Source organism: Lissotriton vulgaris, chromosome 5, assembly GCF_964263255.1.
Source record: "Lissotriton vulgaris chromosome 5, aLisVul1.2, whole genome shotgun sequence".
Classification (NCBI taxonomy): Eukaryota; Metazoa; Chordata; class Amphibia; order Caudata; family Salamandridae; genus Lissotriton; species Lissotriton vulgaris.
Genome location: NC_141693.1, coordinates 818743749 through 818763061, shown reverse-complemented (window position 1 = coordinate 818763061; position 19313 = coordinate 818743749). Strand labels below are relative to the sequence as shown.

Sequence of the window (19313 nt, the reverse complement as noted above, 5' to 3'; positions counted from 1 at the left end):
TCGATCCCAGCAAAGCTGAGAAACGTGGCGGACACGCGAGAAGTCGGACTGGAACTTCCGGACATCCTGCATTTTGCTCACTGCATCGACTCCTGAGGTAACTCGCAGTTGTGCATTGGGATACTTCAAGCACCAGCCCTGAGCGCCATTTGCACCGAAGCTCTAGCCCGCACATTCCACGAGTGGCCCGTGGGCCCCGCTTTTGCATTTCCGCTCAACACGTCTTCCTGGTTCCTAGTCCGTTGGCTAGTGAGCCCCTGGAAGAGTTCCTTTGAAGTCTAACTTACTTGCCTGATTGCTCCAGGCTTGTTCCTGCTTCCCTACAAAGGAGAAGCACCCCAGACCTTGCTGGTCTGCAACAAAGCTCATCTCGACTTCCTGCATGGGTTGCGGCTATTAAGGCTTGTTGGGTCCAATCCGGAAACCCACACCACAGTCAACTAGATCCTTCGTGGCACAGCTCGAATCCAGTGTCTGGTCATAGTCGATGCCTCCTGGACCACGTGGCTAAAGAGACAAGCTCACCTTCTTCACTTCGAAAGCAGCCGACATCGCCTGGTTCCTTCCTGGTACCTTCCTGGTCACTGGCTAGTGACCCAGACTCTGTCCGGTCTGCTTTCAGGTTCTACAGATCTTCGATACACCCTTGGATCCACCCGGACACTTTTCCTCTGGTCGCCTGCAGCACTTCTTTACAGGTCTCCATAGAAAACAACGACGAAACACGACACGAAAAGGCACCTATGCACCCAGCTTCCCTGGGTGAGGTAATACGAGTACTCCGGTGCTCCCGTGGGTCTTGACTCTCAAAGTGTCCTAGTTTAAAAGGGTTCCATCCAAGTCCATCCGGAAGTGTCCCTAAATTGTATATTTGTAACTTCTTCGTTTCCCGTAGAAAGTCAATGGTAACCCGCGACTGTGTTTAGACGCTGCACGCGTCTCCCGTGGGCCTCCTACTTCTTAACCTTGAGTTGTTTAGAGTAGCCCCAGTGAATCCACAGCCCCAGGGCTGCTTTCTAATCCTCACTTGGTTCTAATATCACTACTTTAGTATATGGTTTGTGATGCCCCTAGGGCATAACTGTATTTGTGTAACTTCTCGTATGCTAATTGAGAATCTTCTAAGGTACTTTGACCTCTGACCTCATAAAGAGTGCAGAGGGGTTGTGTTTAGAACAAATACATATATATTTGATATATACCTTGTGTGGTGTACTTTCATTTGGTACTCAAGAGATTATACATGGTAAAACAACTCGCTTAACTTGCCTACAGAAGTCTTAGCCTGATGACTGCTGGCCCATGCTACCATTAGGATAACTTTCTATAAGGTTGACTTTACAACCACCATCAATAAGGGTCGTTTGGACTGGTGCAAGGTGCCCACTAGAACTAGTAGACATCATATACCAGGCCAACTTCTCACACCGACGGTCAGAACCTTCAGGGCTGCATCGTAATTGGCCTCTTGGTTTATTTTCTGACCGCCTAATTACAACCTAGGTGGTCGGAAAGTAAACCGGCTGGTTGGCTAGTCGAAATCAGCTCGTAATCCCCAAGGGCGGGCCTACCGGCCGTTCGGATTACAATCCATAGTTCAGTTCCCGGCATGGTTTCCTTGCGCGCCTGTCCAACATGAAAACCATGTTGTAAAGTGTATTTGGATGCCCCCAGCAGGGCCCCATTGTACGTGCTGCCTTCGGTTGGGTCCGTGGAAGCACCTATGGTGCCTGCTATTATGACCTGCACCTTGTGGCAGGCACCTGGAGGTACCTGCCACAGGGTCCAGAGATGAGCAACACCTCACTTTTCTCAATGGGAGCTTGTGTTATGGCTGGTTTAGACCATTGAGATAAGGGAGTATGTGACCGAACAGTGTTCGGTCGCATTGTAATTAGCCGATCGGGACTGCCAACCGGAAGTCGGTCGCTCCCAGGAGCGAGGTGGTGTTGGCCCGACATCATAATGGTCCATTAGTGCAGGATTCGTACAAAGGCAGGTGGCTGAACAGCATCCATTTTTTTTTCTTCATTGAAAGGCTCTGAAATATTGTCCACAAGTAATACCTTATTGCTGCTGATGTGAGTGGATATAAGCATTATCTAAGGCTATGGCATATATAAGAAACAAATAGAAGAATGAGGCAGAGACAGATATATGATGATGGTATGGTGCTTTGGTTATGATTTCAAGGAGTAATATGGGACTTTATTTAAAAATATCTTATATGCATCACATTGTGAAGGCATCATGTAAGCTGAATGTGCGCACAGGTGCAACGTTTTTACACAGCCGCTAAGATGGTGCACATGGTTATAGTTCTTGTAAAGTTCCAAATGCAGATTAATATGTTCTGTTCAATCCGGCTGTTGAATGCTCATTGTGGTGGGACATTTTCAATCTCGTCATTTTTAACATCATACCAGAAATTTTTGTGAATTGCTTGAATTTAAAGAATTTCACCCGACCACAGTTGCCGTATTATTGAACAAATCTTGAAAGTTTACCTTGTACATTTTTAGTAATGGAGTATTAAATCTGCACAAGTAACAGATTTGTTTCCCCCATTTCAGACACTCTCCAGAAGGAAAAAGGTATGTGAAATTACATTGAAACAAAGGTGAGGGCAAGGACAAATCTAATTAAGATAGAGTACATCTGTTGCACAACTTGTTTGTAGATCGTTACTGCCTGTCTTGCATCATTTGCTTTCAATGAAGTTGAGAATTATATTTTGCTCCACACGGACTATTAGCTGAACTGTGTTTCCTTTACACACAACCAAAAGTCCCCTACACAGTGAGCAAAGCAAGTCCCACTCTGCACCGCAACACTAAACACAAAGAAACAGACACATGGGTTTTACTCAATTTAGACTCTTCAACTACATCTTGAAAATATTAATAAATGCCCATTTTCAAATTTATAAATCATTCATTCGTTTTTTAAGCAGACATATCGAAAGACATCATTTCCAAATGATAGTATAACTAAAGAAAGAATTTCCAAATGATAGCAGTTTTTATACATCGTTTTGAGGTTTACCATATCTGATCATTTTGTTTGTTACATAACTTTGAAACCTTTTTATAAACTACATTGAATTTATTACTAAACTAGACCCCCTAACTATTATAGTGCAAGGCAGCTTAATGTCATATACATCAAAAAACCATGCCAATAATTGAAGGGCTCTAGAAAAGTATATTAATTGTAAATGTGTTAGGTCAGTTTGAAATACATAAACTATATATGCCTATATGAACAGAAATATCTTATGGATATCACATCTTCAAAAGTTTTGCAAAAAGTAATAGGAATATTTAGAAAATTCTCCCAGATATAATATACTACCCTTTCTGAGTTTTGTTTGTCTGTCTTGTTTTCCCAGTAGGCAATGTAAAATAAATTGCACATCCTCAAAGCAATATTAAGTTAGTCTTCTCTATAGATTCTCTAATAGGTGATTTAATTAAAGCAAGAGATAAGTTTATAAATTGAACAATAATAGATGTATCTTCGGGAAAAGCAAATTGAATAATGCCCCTTGCATTAGTGTCCGAAAAAACTCTTTCCTATTATTTGCAGACGACACCCTTCTGATCTCAAAAACTGCTAGTGGACTACAATGTTTGGTGAATAAATTTGAAGACTTTTGCACGGAACAGGGGCTTGTAATAAACCATTTTATGACAAAGTTTTTGGCCTTTAGCCCCCACAAAACATTTAGGTGTTCGATAATGCTGGAGGGGATGACCTCTGGATAGGGTATGTGAGTTTTACTCTTTGGGGGTTAGAATAACCAGATCTATGTCATGGCATCACAGGTTGAGAAGTACAGCCTAAATTTAACTCATTACTCTGCTGCAATTGTAAGACATCATAGAATATCCCGGAACAGGTATATTTCTCCTGCACTCTAGGGGCTCCATTAGGATGACGGGCGGACTTTGCCCGCCCGTCATCCCATCGTAAATCGGGACCACCCGCCATAAGGGCGGGGGTCCCGGGGGTGCCATTAGGATGTGCCTGCCACAGTGGCGGGCCATCCTGTATTTTCAGCATTGTGGCGGGCGGTGCTCTCTGCAGCGCCCGCCACAATGCTGAAAATGCACTTTACCATTGTCATATTCAAAGCGGCAGGCACCCCGCGGTGCCTGCCGCTTTGCAAATGACAATGAAACGGGGTACCACAGGTACCCCCCCCCCCCACGTGCTCCCCCCACCTGTACTTCACTCTGGGGGGCCGCAGGGGGCCCCCAGAGGGAAGACCGCATGCATTTCCGTGGCGGCATCGCCGCCGCGGAAAGGCACTGCACACCACTCATCATAATATGTCTGGGGGTGTCTATTAGACACCGCCACCATATTATTGCTTTTCCGCCCCAGCCGCAAGGCGACCGGGGTGGAAAAGTGGCGGGCGGTGTTTCCCTCCATTGCGGTCACCCCCTGCCATTTTAATGTGGCGGGGGGAAAAGGGTGGCGGGCGGGCATTTCTGTCGGGCGGATCGCCACTGCCACCATGGCGGTGGCGATCCGCCCGATATCGTAATGGAGCCCTAGGTGTGCAGAGCTAAAGCAGAGGACAGTGCTCTGTGTGGGGCCGAAGTATGTGCTGCTTCAAATCTGACTAAGCGTGCAGTAGCAGAGAATACATTCTTGAGAGCACTGCCTGAACTCGCTAATAATACTCTGCTAATGCCACTAAGAGAAGATATTGGTCTCAATTCAATGACACATGAGGGCCAATTGAGGTTGTTACTTTATTAGAGAAGGTTGAAACACTCTGCAGACCTGTACAACCATCGTTGAGTTTTTTTTTTTTAACAGAATTTTATATAGCACGAACTTGACCCGAATCGGGTATCAGAGCCCTTTACACAGCACCAGTTGCATTACATGAGGACAGATTCCTTTTTGTTAGGCACGGGGAGATTAGGTGATTTGCCCAGAATCACAGGATGTTCAGCATCATTACCGAGACTCGAACCCGGTCCCCCAGATTCGGGGTCGATCACCCTAGCCGTTAGGCCAACTCCTCTCCCTGAGTCTTTAAGGACATGGTATCACTGGACCGTTGAGGTAAAATTAAGTGGTTATCTTACATCCAAAACCTGCTAGTACAAGTCAGTTTAGGGTACTATTGGTCCGCCTCAGCATCAACAACCTATCTATCCAACACTACACTTAAGTATGCATTATGAGACCATGTATATTCCATTGAATTCGGAATGTAGCTGAAGAGTCGTTTACTTCCCTTTTTTCAATTTTAAACTTGATTTTCAATTTGAACCCTTCTTGCATTCTATTAACAAATTAGCTGCAAAGTTCTTTTTCCTTAAATTCCTCTATGGCACTTTACCATTAATGTTTTTACTAACAAAGTGGAACCGTTTGCCTCCAATAAGCACTGTATGTCCAGTTTGCCAAAAGTCAGAGGAATCACTAGGGCACGTTATTTTCTTCTGTGCTCATACCTGCCCAAGAAAAACATGGATCATCCCTTCATATAAGCAATTTGGATGCCACCAACAAGACCTTGCCAGATGGCACCTCCGTACAGTACCTTCCTTGGAGATGGTTCATCAGGTGCAGGGCGGTGGAGTGATTGGCAAGACTAGCTAACGCATTATGCCCTCTCTTTGTCTCAGTCTTCCAGTACCTATGTATTTGTTATATGATGCTTACCTTTGGTGTCCTTTATTTGTTGTATTTTAACTATATATCTTTTTAAATGCCCGTTGTAACTAATTATAAAGTATTTCTTGACAAGTTCTTATGGGGATTTTGACAGTTTGATTTATTACATTTTAAAGGTACACTTCCATCAATTATTGAAATTTTGTAATGGCATGACACAGCGCCGTGTTCTGAATCGAGTTTGTCTGGCTTTAGATTTCCATATGTACTGTATATATTTAGTATATATTTATGTACTTTTAGTGTTGAAATTATTGAATAAAGTGCTTGATGATGAAATATTTTACACATCCTGGTAACAATATTAATTGAGTGTTCTCTATATTTTCTCTGATAAGGGATTTATTTAAAGAAAGAGTTAAGTTTATAAATTGAGCAATACTAAATGGATCTTATGTAAAAACAAATTCTAGTGAGCTCTTATTAATTTGTTTTTGTGTACACAGAGAATCTCCAACAAGAAAAAGGTGAGTGGGATGCTCTTTCTATTAACATAGAGGCATTGGATGCTTTATAATCTATTCAATTGGTATTTTACTGTCACTGTACACAGTTATTCTTCTATGTCAGTTCATGCATGGACATAGTTTTTGTGGCATCATAATCAGGAAACCTAGTGGCTTCTTGCCTAAAGCACTCAAATTTTGAAATCCTTTTATTGCTAGATGCTCTGATTCTGGAATATTGTATAGAGAGACATTAACAGATGCTGACTAGAGTACTGTATTGAAAGAATGGATTACGACAGCTAGAGGACTACAATACAGATTCTCTCTTCTCTTGATTGATTTCATACTAAGAATGATATGGTACCAATGTTACATTACTTTCCTCTCCCGTCTTTACATCATTGAGAAGTATTGACCTCACTAGATTTGCTCTATTGTTTGTTTAATTTATTTAGGCTTTTGGTCAATAAAAACCATTACACACTCATACAATTCTTAAATCTCATATTGATGACCTGCATTTTGAAAGCATTGCCTTCCCGCCGGCCGTTACTTTCATTCTGTGAACTCGGCGTTTTAAGGCTCTCAGTTTGAGCAGAGTGCCTCATTATGGGGGAGCATTATTAGCAATACGGAAGAAGTAGGTGAGCCAGACCAAGATCCGGGTGATTTCCACCATCCTCTTCATCTTGGCCGGCTGTGTGCTGTTTGTGACCATTCCGGCATTCATCTTCAAGCACATTGAAGACTGGACGGCGTTGGACTCCATCTACTATCTGGTTGTAACTCTGACAACTATTGGTTTTGGTGACTTTGTAGCAGAGTTGTTCCCTGATGAAGGGCTGAAGGATAGCCCGAAATGCATTGGGATACATAACTTGACTTTTGCTGCCCTTGCCGCCGTTGCTCTGTTTTGCCCCGAGTCTACTGCGGACCTCTCCGGACCCCTGATTGCTGCCACGGACCCGCCCGCCTGTCTCCCACTGCCTGGCTGCTCTGAATCTAGCTAGAGCGGGGCTGCCAAGAGGAGACCGGCGAGGGGCGAACTACATCCCCCAGAAGCGCTTGCTGGGGTCCGTGTCACCTGGGAGCGTCAGGCGGCGCCTTAAAACCGCATCAGCCCCATCGAGTGGGGGAACTTTTGCTGCCCTTGCCACCATTGCTCTGTTTTGCCCCGAGTCTACTGCGGACCTCTCCGGACCCCTGATTGCTGCCACGGACCCGACCGCCTGTCTCCCGCTGCCCGGCTGCTCTGAATCTAGCTAGAGCGGGGCCGCCAAGAGGAGACCGGCGAGGGGCGAACTACATCCCCCAGAAGCCCTTGCTGGGGTCCGTGTCACCTGGGAGCGCCAGGCGGCGCCTTAAAACCGCATCAGACCCATCTCGCGGGACGCTGGGCGAAGCCCGGGCCAAAATCAGGCCAGTTTTAGCCCGTTCTAGCCTGTTCCAGGCTGGGCTGGGCCATTCCCCGTGGCTCTTTTATCAAGCTTCACATTTCTCGACGAACCAGGTACTCTCATTTAGTCATCTGTTGTTACAGCCAGTAGACCCAACGTAACCCACTAGGAAGACTCCTAGATCTATCCATCATGACCCGGGGAACTAGAAGTAAGACAGCTATGACCAACGCTTTGCCCACTGGCCCTATTGACCATTTTATTTCGAGGACTAACGAAGTCATCAATCAAAGCATATCCCTTCTAGAGCGAAGGGTGTCGCAAGACCTCGCTATCGCCAGAAGGTCGCCACTGGGCCCCTTAGCCTTAGCCCAATCTCCGCCCAAATCGTCTTTAGATATACCAGTGCTAATACAATCACCAGTACTAATACAATCATTGCAACTACAGCCAAATGTTCTAGCAGAAATCCATTCAATTCCGAAATCTATCGATCTTTCTGTCTCGAATCTCTCACTAGACTCAGACACCCTAGGTAATCTAGAAAACACACCTGACCTCCAGCTACTACAGTCTCAGGACCCAAGTACAGGCTCTCAGCATACGGGGGTAAAGGAGGGAGCTGTCCCTAAGCAGAAAAAAAGATAAGCAAAAAAAAGATAAGAAAAAATGCACTTTAACATTGTCATATGCAAAGCGGCAGGCACCCCGCGGTGCCTGCCGCTTTGCAAATGACAATGAAACGGGGTACCACAGGTACCCCCCCCACGTGCTCCCTCCACCTGTACTTCACTCTGGGGGGCCGCAGGGGGCCCCCAGAGGGAAGACCGCATGCATTTCCGTGGCGGCATCGCCGCCACGGAAAGGCACTGCACACCACTCATCATAATATGTCTGGCGGTGTCTATTAGACACCGCCACCATATTATTGCTTTTCCGCCCCAGCCCCAAGGCGACCGGGGTGGAAAAGTGGCGGGCGGTGTTTCCCTCCATTGCGGTCACCCCCTGCCATTTTAATGTGGCGGGGGGAAAAGGGTGGCGGGCGGGCATTTCTGTCGGGCGGATCGCCACTGCCACCATGGCGGTGGCGATCCGCCCGATATCGTAATGGAGCCCTAGGTGTGCAGAGCTAAAGCAGAGGACAGTGCTCTGTGTGGGGCCGAAGTATGTGCTGCTTCAAATCTGACTAAGCGTGCAGTAGCAGAGAATACATTCTTGAGAGCACTGCCTGAACTCGCTAATAATACTCTGCTAATGCCACTAAGAGAAGATATTGGTCTCAATTCAATGACACATGAGGGCCAATTGAGGTTGTTACTTTATTAGAGAAGGTTGAAACACTCTGCAGACCTGTACAACCATCGTTGAGTTTTTTTTTTTAACAGAATTTTATATAGCACGAACTTGACCCGAATCGGGTATCAGAGCCCTTTACACAGCACCAGTTGCATTACATGAGGACAGATTCCTTTTTGTTAGGCACGGGGAGATTAGGTGATTTGCCCAGAATCACAGGATGTTCAGCATCATTACCGAGACTCGAACCCGGTCCCCCAGATTCGGGGTCGATCACCCTAGCCGTTAGGCCAACTCCTCTCCCTGAGTCTTTAAGGACATGGTATCACTGGACCGTTGAGGTAAAATTAAGTGGTTATCTTACATCCAAAACCTGCTAGTACAAGTCAGTTTAGGGTACTATTGGTCCGCCTCAGCATCAACAACCTATCTATCCAACACTACACTTAAGTATGCATTATGAGACCATGTATATTCCATTGAATTCGGAATGTAGCTGAAGAGTCGTTTACTTCCCTTTTTTCAATTTTAAACTTGATTTTCAATTTGAACCCTTCTTGCATTCTATTAACAAATTAGCTGCAAAGTTCTTTTTCCTTAAATTCCTCTATGGCACTTTACCATTAATGTTTTTACTAACAAAGTGGAACCGTTTGCCTCCAATAAGCACTGTATGTCCAGTTTGCCAAAAGTCAGAGGAATCACTAGGGCACGTTATTTTCTTCTGTGCTCATACCTGCCCAAGAAAAACATGGATCATCCCTTCATATAAGCAATTTGGATGCCACCAACAAGACCTTGCCAGATGGCACCTCCGTACAGTACCTTCCTTGGAGATGGTTCATCAGGTGCAGGGCGGTGGAGTGATTGGCAAGACTAGCTAACGCATTATGCCCTCTCTTTGTCTCAGTCTTCCAGTACCTATGTATTTGTTATATGATGCTTACCTTTGGTGTCCTTTATTTGTTGTATTTTAACTATATATCTTTTTAAATGCCCGTTGTAACTAATTATAAAGTATTTCTTGACAAGTTCTTATGGGGATTTTGACAGTTTGATTTATTACATTTTAAAGGTACACTTCCATCAATTATTGAAATTTTGTAATGGCATGACACAGCGCCGTGTTCTGAATCGAGTTTGTCTGGCTTTAGATTTCCATATGTACTGTATATATTTAGTATATATTTATGTACTTTTAGTGTTGAAATTATTGAATAAAGTGCTTGATGATGAAATATTTTACACATCCTGGTAACAATATTAATTGAGTGTTCTCTATATTTTCTCTGATAAGGGATTTATTTAAAGAAAGAGTTAAGTTTATAAATTGAGCAATACTAAATGGATCTTATGTAAAAACAAATTCTAGTGAGCTCTTATTAATTTGTTTTTGTGTACACAGAGAATCTCCAACAAGAAAAAGGTGAGTGGGATGCTCTTTCTATTAACATAGAGGCATTGGATGCTTTATATTCTATTCAATTGGTATTTTACTGTCACTGTACACAGTTGTTCTTCTATGTCAGTTCATGCATGGACATGGTTTTTGTGGCATCATAATCAGGAAACCTAGTGGCTTCTTGCCTAAAGCACTCAAATTTTGAAATCCTTTTATTGCTAGATGCTCTGATTCTGGAATATTGTATAGAGAGACATTAACAGATGCTGACTAGAGTACTGTATTGAAAGAATGGATAACGACAGCTAGAGGACTACAATACAGATTCTCTCTTCTCTTGATTGATTTCATACTAAGAATGATATGGTACCAATGTTACATTACTTTCCTCTCCCGTCTTTACATCATTGAGAAGTATTGACCTCACTAGATTTGCTCTATTGTTTGTTTAATTTATTTAGGCTTTTGGTCAATAAAAACCATTACACACTCATACAATTCTTAAATCTCATATTGATGACCTGCATTTTGAAAGCATCGCCTTCCCGCCGGCCGTTACTTTCATTCTGTGAACTCGGCGTTTTAAGGCTCTCAGTTTGAGCAGAGTGCATCATTATGGGGGAGCATTATTAGCAATACGGAAGAAGTAGGTGAGCCAGACCAAGATCCGGGTGATTTCCACCATCCTCTTCATCTTGGCCGGCTGTGTGCTGTTTGTGACCATTCCGGCATTCATCTTCAAGCACATTGAAGACTGGACGGCGTTGGACTCCATCTACTATGTGGTTGTAACTCTGACAACTATTGGTTTTGGTGACTTTGTAGCAGAGATGTTCCCTGATGAAGGGCTGAAGGATAGCCCGAAATGCATTGGGATACATAACTTGACTTTTGCTGCCCTTGCCGCCGGTGCTCTGTTTTGCCCCGAGTCTACTGCGGACCTCTCCGGACCCCTGATTGCTGCCACGGACCCGCCCGCCTGTCTCCCACTGCCCGGCTGCTCTGAATCTAGCTAGAGCGGGGCCGCCGAGAAGAGACCGGCGAGGGGCGAACTACATCCCCCAGAAGCCCTTGCTGGGGTCCGTGTCACCTGGGAGCGTCAGGCGGCGCCTTAAAACCGCATCAGCCCCATCGAGTGGGGGAACTTTTGCTGCCCTTGCCACCATTGCTCTGTTTTGCCCCGAGTCTACTGCGGACCTCTCCGGACCCCTGATTGCTGCCACGGACCCGCCCGCCTGTCTCCCGCTGCCCGGCTGCTCTGAATCTAGCTAGAGCGGGGCCGCCAAGAGCAGACCGGCGAGGGGCGAACTACATCCCCCAGAAGCCCTTGCTGGGGTCCGTGTCACCTGGGAGCGCCAGGCGGCGCCTTAAAACCGCATCAGACCCGTCTCGAGGGACGCTGGCGAAGCCCGGGCCAAAATCAGGCCAGTTTTAGCCCGTTCTAGCCTGTTCCAGGCTGGGCTGGGCCATTCCCCGTGGCTCTTCTATCAAGCTTCACATTTCTCGACGAACCAGGTACTCTCATTTAGTCATCTGTTGTTACAGCCAGTAGACCCAATGTAACCCACTAGGAAGACTCCTAGATCTATCCATCATGACCCGGGGAACTAGAAGTAAGACAGCTATGACCAACGCTTTGCCCACTGGCCCTATTGACCATTTTATTTCGAGGACTAACGAAGTCATCAATCAAAGCATATCCCTTCTAGAGCGAAGGGTGTCGCAAGACCTCGCTATCGCCAGAAGGTCGTCACTGGGCCCCTTAGCCTTAGCCCAATCTCCGCCCAAATTGTCTTTAGATATACCAGTGCTAATACAATCACCAGTACTAATACAATCATTGCAACTACAGCCAAATGTTCTAGCAGAAATCCATTCAATTCCGAAATCTATCGATCTTTCTGTCTCGAATCTCTCACTAGACTCAGACACCCTAGGTAATCTAGAAAACACACCTGACCTCCAGCTACTACAGTCTCAGGACCCAAGTACAGGCTCTCAGCATACGGGGGTAAAGGAGGGAGCTGTCCCTAAGCAGAAAAAAAGATAAGCAAAAAAAAGATAAGAAAAAATGCACTTTAACATTGTCATATGCAAAGCGGCAGGCACCCCGCGGTGCCTGCCGCTTTGCAAATGACAATGAAACGGGGTACCACAGGTACCCCCCCCACGTGCTCCCTCCACCTGTACTTCACTCTGGGGGGCCGCAGGGGGCCCCCAGAGGGAAGACCGCATGCATTTCCGTGGCGGCATCGCCGCCGCGGAAAGGCACTGCACACCACTCATCATAATATGTCTGGCGGTGTCTATTAGACACCGCCACCATATTATTGCTTTTCCGCCCCAGCCGCAAGGCGACCGGGGTGGAAAAGTGGCGGGCGGTGTTTCCCTCCATTGCGGTCACCCCCTGCTATTTTAATGTGGCGGGGGGAAAAAGGTGGCGGGCGGGCATTTCTGTCGGGCGGATCGCCACTGCCACCATGGCGGTGGCGATCCGCCCGATATCGTAATGGAGCCCTAGGTGTGCAGAGCTAAAGCAGAGGACAGTGCTCTGTGTGGGGCCGAAGTATGTGCTGCTTCAAATCTGACTAAGCGTGCAGTAGCAGAGAATACATTCTTGAGAGCACTGCCTGAACTCGCTAATAATACTCTGCTAATGCCACTAAGAGAAGATATTGGTCTCAATTCAATGACACATGAGGGCCAATTGAGGTTGTTACTTTATTAGAGAAGGTTGAAACACTCTGCAGACCTGTACAACCATCGTTGAGTTTTTTTTTTTTAACAGAATTTTATATAGCACGATCTTGACCCGAATCGGGTATCAGAGCCCTTTACACAGCACCAGTTGCATTACATGAGGACAGATTCCTTTTTGTTAGGCACGGGGAGATTAGGTGATTTGCCCAGAATCACAGGATGTTCAGCATCATTACCGACACTCGAACCCGGTCCCCCAGATTCGGGGTCGATCACCCTAGCCGTTAGGCCAACTCCTCTCCCTGAGTCTTTAAGGACATGGTATCACTGGACCGTTGAGGTAAAATTAAGTGGTTATCTTACATCCAAAACCTGCTAGTACAAGTCAGTTTAGGGTACTATTGGTCCGCCTCAGCATCAACAACCTATCTATCCAACACTACACTTAAGTATGCATTATGAGACCATGTATATTCCATTGAATTCGGAATGTAGCTGAAGAGTCGTTTACTTCCCTTTTTTCAATTTTAAACTTGATTTTCAATTTGAACCCTTCTTGCATTCTATTAACAAATTAGCTGCAAAGTTCTTTTTCCTTAAATTCCTCTATGGCACTTTACCATTAATGTTTTTACTAACAAAGTGGAACCGTTTGCCTCCAATAAGCACTGTATGTCCAGTTTGCCAAAAGTCAGAGGAATCACTAGGGCACGTTATTTTCTTCTGTGCTCATACCTGCCCAAGAAAAACATGGATCATCCCTTCATATAAGCAATTTGGATGCCACCAACAAGACCTTGCCAGATGGCACCTCCGTACAGTACCTTCCTTGGAGGTGGTTCATCAGGTGCAGGGCAGTGGAGTGATTGACAAGACTAGCTAACGCATTATGCCCTCTCTTTGTCTCAGTCTTCCAGTACCTATGTATTTGTTATATGATGCTTACCTTTGGTGTCCTTTATTTGTTGTATTTTAACTATATATCTTTTTAAATGCCCGTTGTAACTAATTATAAAGTACTTCTTGACAAGTTCTTATGGGGATTTTGACAGTTTGATTTATTACATTTTAAAGGTACACTTCCATCAATTATTGAAATTTTGTAATGGCATGACACAGCGCCGTGTTCTGAATCGAGTTTGTCTGGCTTTAGATTTCCATATGTACTGTATATATTTAGTATATATTTATGTACTTTTAGTGTTGAAATTATTGAATAAAGTGCTTGATGATGAAATATTTTACACATCCTGCTAACAATATTAATTGAGTGTTCTCTATATTTTCTCTGATAAGGGATTTATTTAAAGAAAGAGTTAAGTTTATAAATTGAGCAATACTAAATGGATCTTATGTAAAAACAAATTCTAGTGAGCTCTTATTAATTTGTTTTTGTGTACACAGAGAATCTCCAACAAGAAAAAGGTGAGTGGGATGCTCTTTCTATTAACATAGAGGCATTGGATGCTTTATAATTAGGCTGTCCTGTTTTCAGTTTCTATTTTTGGTTAATTCTGGTGGGGTTTTTTCAGTGTTTTCAATATCTTAAAAAACAGTTGTTATCAGTGGTTACACATTTTCACTCCACTAAAAACAAAAGAAAAAGTGTTTTTCCGGTGTTTATGGAACGTTTTGCTTTTATCATTGCTTGCTTTCTGCACTGAAAGAACATGGTATATAGACAGTGTATGTATAGTGTATATGAGGTCCAAAGAGATTTTTGCAAATTAATCTTATTGTAGTACACCATTCAATACTTCTTCAGTGAGTCTTTGGTCATGTGCGCTCGTGCTTTCCTTCCCTGTTGGGATGACTCTTTCTTTGATGCCACATAAAGCACAAAATGATAAATATTTGCATTTTAGTTCCTGGGCATAAGAAAACAGTACACCAGAATGGACTAAAAAGTCAATAGCATCCCTCATTAACTCAGAAGATTGTAAAGATGCTTTCAGCATACCATCTAACAAGTGGCAAGGATCTCCTACAGGGAATCACTTCAGCTTGGGTATCAATTTTAACAGGTCATCACACAAATTTTTATATACGTAGCTGAATCACTACAAATACAAACAATATCACTCCAATCTTTGTTGAACTTGGAAATAACCTTTTTTGCAGAGCATAACAAGTGACACTGCATTCCATGTTTTCCAAAAGTCTGGTGTCACGATTTCACCACTATCCCAGATGCTTGGTGATATATATATATTTGTCACTATACCTTGCATTTAACGTTTAAAGCCTGAGGTGTTGGCAATTCACCTACTATCAATACTGACACACTAGAAACTATGGTCTGATGTATTAAGGGTTTTTACCCATTCTCTGTGGGTAAATGTGATGACACATATTAGGAAAGATTTTTATGAAACTAGCCATTTTACCGATCAGTGAAAGAATCAAATGCAGCCAAAATATCAAATGTGAGTTTGATATGTCCTGATTCTCTACAGTTTATAAAATAATTAAACTAAACCTAAAACGTGAAACTAAACCTTGCATCTTTAGACCAAAGGCCATAAAACTGAAAAAAGTAAAAGGAAGAAGAAACAATATTCTAGTGGCATCCCTAAAGAACAAAACTCAAGCAGAATAATGTTAGCCAGTCTTTCTTACTGCTAGCTTGTATAACAAAGTTACACTTTATTGACCCCTTCAGTAAGAACAAAATGACTCTTTCACTTTCTTTTTCCTTTCTTTGAATGGCATTTAGTTTGCGGTTGTGCAGGTGTTTTTTCAGTGTTTATATCTTTTCACCGGTGAGGGCTATTTTTCTTTCAGTGGGGTTTTATCAGTTATTATAGGTTTAAACCTAACCCCCCACAACCTATTTATAATCTATTCAATTGGTATTTTACTGTCACTGTACACAGTTGTTCTTCTATGTCAGTTCATGCATGGACATAGTTTTTGTGGCATCATAATCAGGAAACCTAGTGGCTTCTTGCCTAAAGCACTCAAATTTTGAAATCCTTTTATTGCTAGATGCTCTGATTCTGGAATATTGTATAGAGAGACATTAACAGATGCTGACTAGAGTACTGTATTGAAAGAATGGATTACGACAGCTAGAGGACTACAATACAGATTCTCTCTTCTCTTGATTGATTTCATACTAAGAATGATATGGTACCAATGTTACATTACTTTCCTCTCCCGTCTTTACATCATTGAGAAGTATTGACCTCACTAGATTTGCTCTATTGTTTGTTTAATTTATTTAGGCTTTTGGTCAATAAAAACCATTACACACTCATACAATTCTTAAATCTCATATTGATGACCTGCATTTTGAAAGCATCGCCTTCCCGCCGGCCGTTACTTTCATTCTGTGAACTCGGCGTTTTAAGGCTCTCAGTTTGAGCAGAGTGCATCATTATGGGGGAGCATTATTAGCAATACGGAAGAAGTAGGTGAGCCAGACCAAGATCCGGGTGATTTCCACCATCCTCTTCATCTTGGCCGGCTGTGTGCTGTTTGTGACCATTCCGGCATTCATCTTCAAGCACATTGAAGACTGGACGGCGTTGGACTCCATCTACTATGTGGTTGTAACTCTGACAACTATTGGTTTTGGTGACTTTGTAGCAGAGATGTTCCCTGATGAAGGGCTGAAGGATAGCCCGAAATGCATTGGGATACATAACTTGACTTTTGCTGCCCTTGCCGCCGGTGCTCTGTTTTGCCCCGAGTCTACTGCGGACCTCTCCGGACCCCTGATTGCTGCCACGGACCCGCCCGCCTGTCTCCCACTGCCCGGCTGCTCTGAATCTAGCTAGAGCGGGGCCGCCGAGAAGAGACCGGCGAGGGGCGAACTACATCCCCCAGAAGCCCTTGCTGGGGTCCGTGTCACCTGGGAGCGTCAGGCGGCGCCTTAAAACCGCATCAGCCCCATCGAGTGGGGGAACTTTTGCTGCCCTTGCCACCATTGCTCTGTTTTGCCCCGAGTCTACTGCGGACCTCTCCGGACCCCTGATTGCTGCCACGGACCCGCCCGCCTGTCTCCCGCTGCCCGGCTGCTCTGAATCTAGCTAGAGCGGGGCCGCCAAGAGGAGACCGGCGAGGGGCGAACTACATCCCCCAGAAGCCCTTGCTGGGGTCCGTGTCACCTGGGAGCGCCAGGCGGCGCCTTAAAACCGCATCAGACCCGTCTCGCGGGACGCTGGCGAAGCCCGGGCCAAAATCAGGCCAGTTTTAGCCCGTTCTAGCCTGTTCCAGGCTGGGCTGGGCCATTCCCCGTGGCTCTTCTATCAAGCTTCACATTTCTCGACGAACCAGGTACTCTCATTTAGTCATCTGTTGTTACAGCCAGTAGACCCAACGTAACCCACTAGGAAGACTCCTAGATCTATCCATCATGACCCGGGGAACTAGAAGTAAGACAGCTATGACCAACGCTTTGCCCACTGGCCCTATTGACCATTTTATTTCGAGGACTAATGAAGTCATCAATCAAAACATATCCCTTCTAGAGCGAAGGGTGTCGCAAGACCTCGCTATCGCCAGAAGGTCGTCACTGGGCCCCTTAGCCTTAGCCCAATCTCCGCCCAAATCGTCTTTAGATATACCAGTGCTAATACAATCACCAGTACTAATACAATCATTGCAACTACAGCCAAATGTTCTAGCAGAAATCCATTCAATTCCGAAATCTATCGATCTTTCTGTCTCGAATCTCTCACTAGACTCAGACACCCTAGGTAATCTAGAAAACACACCTGACCTCCAGCTACTACAGTCTCAGGACCCAAGTAAGGCTCTCAGCATACGGGGTTAAAGGAGGGAGCTGTCCCTAAGCAGAAAAAAAGATAAGCAAAAAAAAGATAAGAAAAAAGATAATTCAAGAAACACCAAAGCTGCCACAACTAACAAAGAAAGACCTAATTCCCAAACCACGCAGGGTATTTCAAATGACCCGTCCATTCAATCTATCAATCTAACAGATCTACCTGTTAATTTAATTTTTCCACCTACAGCTAACGCGGGGGAGCCCTGCAGCCTATGTAGTACAAACACCCAGCTTTTGGCAAGCTTCAGGGCAATCCTAAAACACCATCTTCAACCCTAGAACGCAGCATAATGACTATCGAAAAACAACTTGCAAAATTGACTGAAAAACCATCTAGTCATCACAGCATGGCTCAATCGAATATAGGGGCTAGTAAGGGAAATTCCACAAGCTCCAGCGTTCAAGGCGGCCAAAAAGTCTGTGAACCCAAACCTTCAAAGACGACAATACCTCAAACCACTCAATCAAATGCCAAGAGGCCTTTCACCCCTGTTCCCCCAACCCCAACTCCTGGAAGTGGGACAACAGATGCGGCCTCGACTACCATTCCTACCCAGTTAGCACCCCCACAATCCGTCCCAACTCAGCCTACTTCTGATAAGGGTCCCGTCCAGCCACAAACCCAGAGACCAATTCCACCTTTAATACCCCGGCACCCCACGTTAAATGTACCAGGTGACGGGAAAAAGGGGTTTAAGTTCAGACGCCCGATTCATCTTCCACGAGAAGCGTCCCCCTTTACCTTCATTCTCACGGGGGTCCCAGAGCTTCCGGAAACTACAAAGGAACCATTTTGGTCCCTTCAAAATAAGGTTCTACAGTGGCTTAACATTAACAGGCCAACACAATCTGTATATACCAGCAGAATATCCACTGTACGTAGAGTTTCATGGATAGGCCCACTACCTAAAAGCATACAGGGAGATTGTATTATAGTCAACTGCGAAGATCCGGCTACTGTCGACCATATCTGTTCACGGCCAGTTCTAGCCAAGAGCGGGGGGATGGACGCTTATCGTCTTTCCTTCTTTTACCCCCCGAAATATAACAACCAATACCCAATGGCTCCAAATTGGGAGCATCCCCTAGAGAGGCCCTGGGACTATGAGGGTTCTTGGCTTACCCAGAGAAATAGCAGTAGAGAATGGCAACCCCGGCCTTGGTTTTCCAGCAGAGAACAGGTTCCTTTGGTGCGGTGGCAAGGTTTTCCAACTAGAAACAGATATGACTGTCTGGAAATGGTCGACTGACCGCTAGCCATTCCACAGTGCAGTAATCAGCTCCAGAGGACATTCAGTCCTCTACCGACTACAATGAGAGTTTCGGCAAATTCACCGATAAACACCAATCTGTCACTCTCGCCTCTTACCTGTGTCCAATCCCCCTTATCCTTACCTCGTCCTTCTGTCCCCACAGGTCACGTTGTGGAGGACTCTGAAATTTCTCCTAGCCAAATGCCCCCCTTGACCGAGGGATCCAAATCTCCCTCTTAAACTGAGATTCGGATCAGCCCTCTCCAACTAACTAGGATTGATAACGCAACTACAGTCATCCCACATAGTCAAGCACATGACTCC

The 19313-nt window shown here is 44.8% G+C and overlaps 1 protein-coding gene across 1 annotated transcript in view; it reads left to right on the top strand.

Annotated features, from left to right (window-relative positions):
* Positions 1–19313, top strand: part of LOC147711641 (E3 ubiquitin-protein ligase TRIM39-like) — a 579589-nt gene that overhangs the window by 95272 nt on the left and 465004 nt on the right. The window contains exons 2-5 of the mRNA XM_086922302.1: positions 2574–2594; positions 6147–6167; positions 10248–10268; positions 14349–14369. The gene's annotated coding sequence lies outside the window, so the exon portion shown is untranslated. The remainder of the gene's footprint in view (positions 1–2573; positions 2595–6146; positions 6168–10247; positions 10269–14348; positions 14370–19313) is intronic.